This window comes from Pteropus alecto, unplaced genomic scaffold (assembly GCF_000325575.1).
Source record: "Pteropus alecto unplaced genomic scaffold, ASM32557v1 scaffold196, whole genome shotgun sequence".
NCBI classification, from domain to species: Eukaryota; Metazoa; Chordata; class Mammalia; order Chiroptera; family Pteropodidae; genus Pteropus; species Pteropus alecto.
Genome location: NW_006439717.1, coordinates 3,048,026 through 3,055,921, shown reverse-complemented (window position 1 = coordinate 3,055,921; position 7,896 = coordinate 3,048,026).

Sequence of the window (7,896 nt, the reverse complement as noted above, 5' to 3'; positions counted from 1 at the left end):
CAGAAAACCCGAGGTTGAGTCTGGAACATGGTTTTGTGTTTTATTAAAAAAATAGATTCAGCCATAGCTGATTCAATGAATTATTAGCATTCTAAATTTAGACCAACTTTAGTCTTCTTTTTTAAAATAAATTTTACATCAAACAATCTGCCAGGAGAGAGAAAAAAATTAATATTTTCTAAGTGACTTTTGCATCAATTGCATAAAACTGTCGCTTGTATCATATGAGATATTTTGATGCACCTGAAATTTCTGGTGTATTATACAAGCCTAAAGATTAAAACATTTTCAATGACTTTTCTCTTCGACTATAAAAAAATTAATTTCAAGAAAATCAAGAGTAGGTAAATACAGGTACTCTATTGGAAAACTTGATTGCGCTAATGAGTAAAAGTAGAAAGTGAACTAGGGATGTATACCTTTGGAAAAGAGATGGCAAAATTATCACTATCTGCAGGTGAATGATTGTCTGGCAAAACTAGAAAACCAATTGCAATCCTTTTAGAAACAATAAGAGAATTTAGTAAGAAGACAGGTTAAAAGTAAGTACACAAAACTCCATAGCTTTCTTATTTACTAAAACAATCACAAAATGATTAGGAATATTCATAATATGAAATATGAAGGGCCTTTATGAAGAAAATCATTGAACTATACTGAAGGACATAAAATAAGTTTTAAAAAAATGGAAAAATAACTGATTCTTACTTGGAAAGTATTTGGTGCTATAAAGTTGTCATTCTCTTTATTCAACATCAGTCCTATTAAAAAGCCATGGATTTTTTTTTTAATTCATCAAATTAATTCTGTATTTCATTGAAGGATGATTGTGTAAAAAGAACTGGTGAATTCTTGAAAAAATGTGGTGGTTGTATGTAGAATGATTTTCTCTATCAGATATTCATTCAACAAATATTTTTAAGGCTCTGTTTGGTGCTTGGAAGTATTCTATGCACTGGAGTTACGAAAGTGAATAAAACAGACCAAAGTTTCTGTTCTCATGGGATCTAGTTTAGAGACATAGACAATATGCAAATAAGTAAGTAAAATATATAGGATGTCAGATGGGGATATGTATTAAGGAGAAGAATAAAGGAACTAGGTAGTGGCAATGTGCAAGGCATCAGTGCAGGTTGACAGACAATGCAGTTATAAATAGGCTGCTCAGGAAAGATCTCACAGATAAGGTGGTATATGAGTGAAGACCTGGAGGAGGTGAGTCATGAGGTTATCTGGATATTAAAAGCTACAGTAATTAAAACAGTGTGGTCTTAGCTCCAAAGAGCCACAGAAAAATGGAACAATATATTGAGTTCAGAGATTGGCCCAAATATATATGAAGATTCAGCATATGATAAAGTGGCCCAAAAGATGGACTGTTTATAAATAGTGCTAGAACAACTTGCTAGCCATTTGGAAAAAATGTTGGGATCCTTCCTTATATAGACAAAAGTTACAAATGGATAAAAGATTTTAATGTTAAAAAAACATATTAAACTGCTAGGTGAATATTTAAGTAAATACCATTATACTCATACTCTGACTAGAGCAGTCCTGTTAAAGCATGATAACAAATCTAGAAAACACAAATGAAACAGTCCACAAATTTGACCATAAAATAATTTATCAAAATCACCTCCCACAAACAATTTAAAAAAAAACAACACATTTTACAGAAACACTATATTTTCTTATTCTAATTTTTACTCTTTCTGACGTTAGTGCATACATTTAATGTGGTGATATCTCTTTCCTTTTGCCCTTAAGAGCTGTTGAATTGATAGTACACATTCTAATAAGCTGCTTGTTAGAAACCAGAAATAAGGTCATATAAAGAGTTGTAGAAAGCAAAACAATTTCTCATATATTCCAATAGCAAAAGTAAAAAGAATATGAACACAATTCACAATGAAAGAAGTACAAATAGCCAACAAAAGTGAAAAGATGTTTAACCTCTTGGGTAATCAAAGAAAGATAAGCCAAAACATTACTGAGATGCAATTTTTAGAGGCAAGGAGGATATGGCATTCTCATTTACTACTAATGGGAGTATAAATTTGTAAAGCCTTTTATCAAAACTAAATATGTTTATGCCTTTTAAATTTTTTCGGATTTTTTTCTACATGTAATCAGACTACTGATCAAAGATGATGTATGAGAATGCTTATCTCAGCATTGTTTGCAATAGTAAAAAACTGGAAATAGTAAAAAACTTGATGCTCATTAATAGGGAAATGGTTAAATAAGCTACAGTATATACTGACTATGGAATACTATGTGGTTATTAATTATTTATATAGAAAGATGTCTACAATAAATTGTAATTTAAAAAAGGCATTTTGGAAGACAGCGTGACAGTTTCTTACAAAGCCAGACATAGTCTTACTATATGATCAAGCAGTTGCACTTCTAAGGATTTACCCAAAGGAAATGAAAACTTATGTCCACACAAAAACCTACACCTTAGCATCTTCATTTATAATTGCCAAAAATTGAAAGCAACCAATCCTTCATTGGTGCCTGGATAAGTAAACTGTGGTAGTTCCAGACAATGGAATATTATTCAGCAATAAAAAGAAATGTGATATTTCATCAGGAAAAGACAGAAAAGACATGGAAGAACCTTAAATACATATTGCTAAGTGAGATATAGTCTGAAAGCCTACATAATATATAATTCCAACTATATGACATTCTGGAAAAGGCAAAACCGTAGAGACAGTAAAAAGATCAGTGATTGCCAGGGTCTGGGAGGAAGTGAGGGAGGGATGACTCGGGTGGAGTACAGGGGACTTTTAGGACAGTAAAACTGTTTTGTGTGGTACTCTAATGGTGGATACATGACATACATTTGGTGAAACCCATAGAAGAGAGAATCCTAATGTGAACTTTAGTTAAGAATAATATATCAATATTGGCTCATCAGTTATAACCAATGTACCACACAATGCAAGATCCCTTAATTATAGGGGGAATGGGTGGGTAGGGGGAGGAATTAATGTATATGAACTCTGTGCTTTCTAATCAATGTTTCTGTAAACCTACAAGTGCTCTAAGAAATAAAGTCTATTAGTTAAAAAAAAACCCAGACTACAAAGAACATGTGTGTATGATTCTTTTCTTGCAGTGTGTGTGTTTGTACATGAGTGTGTCTGAGTCGGGGGACATGTGTAGAAATAAATTTAGAGGGATTATATGAAAATGTTAATTATGGTATCTTTCAGTGGTAGGACTATGAGTGATTTTTGCCTTTTAATTGGTGTCTTTCTGCACTATCTAAATATTTTACAGTTGTTTTTATAATTATTTTTGTTTCAAAGAAATAAGAAAACAGTGACAACTACAAAGAAAACCAATAACAAAAATAGAATAAATAAAGTAAGATAAAAAATAATCCATAATCCTACCATCTAAAGATAAGCACTGTTAATTTTTTGGTGTACATGCCGTCAGACTAGTTGTGGTAAAATATGTATTGTAATGTGTGAAATATATATATATGAGAGAGAGAGAGAGATACACATATTTCATGTAATTTTACAACATAATTATGCTTTATATATAATTTTCTTCCCTTTGTGTTAAGCTTACTTTACTACTAACATTTACCATGTTGTTAAAATCCTTTGAAAATATAATTTAAAAATGTGTGTATAGTATTTTATCATAAGATATACTATCAGTGAATATTTAGAGTGTTTTTCTTCAAATATTTTGATGTTATAAACAACATTGCGGTGAACATCATAAATAAAAGTTTGTATTATGTCATTATTTCAGGACCATATTTCCAAGGTGCTTCACAGAGGTCACTTCAAATCATGGCAAACAAGGTAACTAAGTCCTTAAGATGGGAAGGGATGTTAAGAAAATGTTTAGTCTCATTTCTGTTTGCATGGAAAAGCATTGCAATCAACCAGTTTAGAGACAAGTTTTCCTTCTAACCTTAAAAATTTTCAAATGTACATGATATCTTTATGAAAAAAGTCCCAAAGTGGATATGTGAAACTATAAACCTATACATTAGAAGTGGCTATTAGATTCATAAAAGATTGTGATACACAATCTTTTTTTTGATACACAGTTCAATCAAGATACCAACATTTTTTTAGAATGATTGCACTTAACTTTTTGGAGAAGTGAGAGGAAAGAGAGGAACCAAAGATCTTTCGGAGAATCTCATGGAGACAATAGCCTCTTACCTCAGAAAAATATCCATGTGTGCATACACTCACATTCTTGCATACCTAGTGTTGGACATGACGATAGTCTATCAGTGAATCTCAGGTTAGGGCCCCTACTGTAGCACTTGAACATGATTCAGGACTTTAGTTCACTCAGATATTTTCAAACAAAATCACTTCTTAGTTATATAGTTTACAAAATTCTTTCCTATACAAGGTTTCATTCAAGCACCCCAATCTACTGAAATAAATAAGGGATATAATGTTTATTTAAATTTTAATGGCTGAGAAAATTAAAGGCTCAGAGAGAGGTTAAATGATTTGTTTAAGGCCTTTCTGTCACAGAGAGTTTGTACCAGGACTCAAGTCCTCTTTGACTTTAAATCTGATGTTCCTTCTCCTCCATTCTGTTGGGTCACTCTATTCTTCAGGCTTTGGACTCTCTAGAGATTAATAAAATAGTAATAAGCTAGGCCTTTGTAATCTCAAATTTTGGTATCACTGTAGCACAGTATTTTAGTCTATACATCGTAGGTACTGAATTGATGCTGGTTGATAATATTTAGATTTCATTTAGCAGGAAATTCTGCTGTTGTTAAATACCATTATTACTTTGCTTACTTACACAACTCTATGCAAAGTCAAGATTTTGTTAATTATCTGGTAATTGATGCTTTCAGGCATCAGTTTTTCTCCCTGAACTGTCAGACAGTGAAATCATGGAAAATTGGCAGTAGCGAACATAAGATATGCATACATATTGAAGATAGTTAGATTTTTTTTTTATAGCTTTATGATTGAGTTTTTTTTTCCTTGTCAAATACTTATAAAGAACGTTGAGGGCAACTGAAGAGGAAGAATGTCACAGAGAACAATTAGTTCCTTTGGATTGAGTCTAGGAGGTTCGTGTTGTATACAAGGTACCTCTTATCAGAAATTTTTTTTCAGCAATTTTTTTTTTTACCGAATTTACACCATTTTTTTCTCTCAGTAAAACAAAGCAAGGATTTTTTAAATACATTTGACCTGTTTGAGTTACTGATATCAGAGAGGGCAACCCTGATATATATTTATTCATATCTTTTTAAAGTACATAAAGTTCTCTATTCTTAAAGGAATTGTTCCATAGAAACCCAAGGATTGAGAATATTCCTTTTTAATAATATTTTATTGACATTAGTGGATTAATCTATACCTAAAGATTAATTTGGAGGAAGGGACAAGGGGAATAGAATATGAATGTGTATAGGTAAAGGAGAGAATGTTGGGCTATTTGGGAATTAGGGCATTAGAGCCAATGGAAGATGTGAATGCTGCTTTTCAGGCTTCCTGTGCTTTCCAGGCTCTGTGCTAAGTGCTCTACAAAAATCTTCTCATTATTCTCCTTGACAGGCCTATAAAATGTCAGATATTATTATCCATACTTAAAAAATGAGAAAACTGGCTCAAAGGGGTTTAAGTAAATGACTCAAGTTCTCATAGTTAGTTAATGGCAGAGTGGGGATTTGAACTCAGGACTGTTTAGACTCCATGCTTGTGTGCTTTAACTGTGAGGCATACACACATCAAAGCAATGCTGATGTTACAATAATTTCTCCCAATTTGTATTTTGGTTAACTGCCCAGAATTTTTTTTTTAACAGAAGTGGCACATGCTCTGGTTTATTTTTATTCAAAGATAAGAGTATATAAAGAGATGTAGGTCCTTTTATGGCTTGTTGGAGTTTATCTGTATTTGGTCCTAATTGTGCATCAGAATGACCTTATTAGTTGAAAATAGTTCCTTAATTCCTGTACAGAATCATAAAAGTGTACTTTGTAAATTTCTAATTTTCCCTTTTTCTGGATTGCAGTAATTTGCATTCATCTCTATTCCTGTGCTTTTGACAGTAGCCAGAGTCTTCAAGTATTAAACATCAGTGAACTACTGCATATAATTCTGTATTGTATGAGTGGGAAAAAGTGAGTCTGGGGGACAGATCCTAATGATGTGTGGTTCCAGCTGGAGTCTCATGTCCCTCAGGGCAAAGTCACAGCAGTCTAAATGCATATAAGATGGTACTCTGCTGCTATTAGTTTACTTGGTAATATCTGGCAAAGAATACAAGATGAACAATGTAGCAGGGTTGAGTGGTTTTTTCTGCAGGAGAAAAAAAAAATCACAAAATTGGAAATTTTATGAAACTACCCCAATGTCTGATAATCATTTAGTCATCAAATATTTGTTGGGTAGTAGATGTGAAAATACAATGATGACTTAATCATTATTCCTACTTTCAAGGAACTCACAGTCCTGAAGGGAATACAATCAATCAATCAATCAATCAATCGATCAATCAAATACAGGGCATCAAGGGCCCTAATAACAGGGCCTTTATGACAGTACCTAGGAGAGGCCCTAGCTTTACTGAAGGGATCAGAGAAATAATTCTATGGGAGGAACATCTATTCTGCATAGGACTGGCTACATAATTTGTGGAGTCCAGTGGAAAACAAAAATGCGAATCATTTGTTCAAACTATTAAAAATTTCAAAATGATGACAACAAAACATTAAGTCAAGCATAGGCATTTCTAATTGAATTTCCTTCCACTTAGACTGTAACATCCATAATGGGAAAATTCCAAACCATTTTTCAGCATAATAACCCAGTCTGGGTACTTATGCCATTTGTTTCTTTTGAAATATTATTAGTACATAACTAATATCTGTGGATCTATGACAACATATTTAAATCAGTTTGGTGTGGTCATAACAATTTTTGGAAGAACCATAGAATATTAGAATGTTTATTATTTATCCTTTAATTTGATATCTAAATATATATTACATATATTATGTACATGCACACATACATATATACTTATTGGTATACATTATTATATAATATATATCTTATTCATATACACTTATTAGTTTACATGTATTATAACTATATTTGTATATACTCTATTGGATACATATGTATGTGTACATAAATTAAAATATACATATAACCATATTCTTTATATAGGATAGATTTAAGATAAAAGAATTAGTAAAATATTACCTTTCTTTAAAAAAATAATGGTGAGGAAAAGCACTTTTACTTTTCCCCATGAAGTTTTTATTTCTTTCATGTCATTTGCTAGTTTTTTCTAATTGTTTCTATGGATTGGGCCCTGTACTAGAAAAGGGATAAAAAGGGGAACAGAATTGAAATGGGCTTGTCCTCCTTGAGCTTATCTCCTGGTGGGAGGAGACAGAAAATAAATAATTAACCAATAAATAAAAACAATAACAGGCCAATAATAATTAAGTAAGAGTCCCAGGGAGGACCCTTTAGTGAATATATGAGAAAGCTGGCTAACTTATAGCTGTTTCAAAGAAGGAAAGTAACTTAATGAGCACATAAGTTTCACCTAGTTTATCTGTGTCATTTCATTTAAATCTTATGATAACCTTATGAGTAGGTCTATTTTATAGAAGAAACAATTTGAAGTTTACAGAAGTCACCTAATTTTCCAGGATTATCCAGTTGGTAAATTGAAGAGTGGACTTTTAATTCTTACTTCCTAATGATTTTAATTCTTCATGCCTAATGATCTCTTTTTAAGTAGGAAACTCATGTGTCTTTCTGTCTACAGAGAGAAAGTAGAATCACAGTTTTGCTACTTGATAGCTGTGTGGTTTCTGGCAAATCACTTAACTTCTCTGAGCCTCTATTTCCTCAT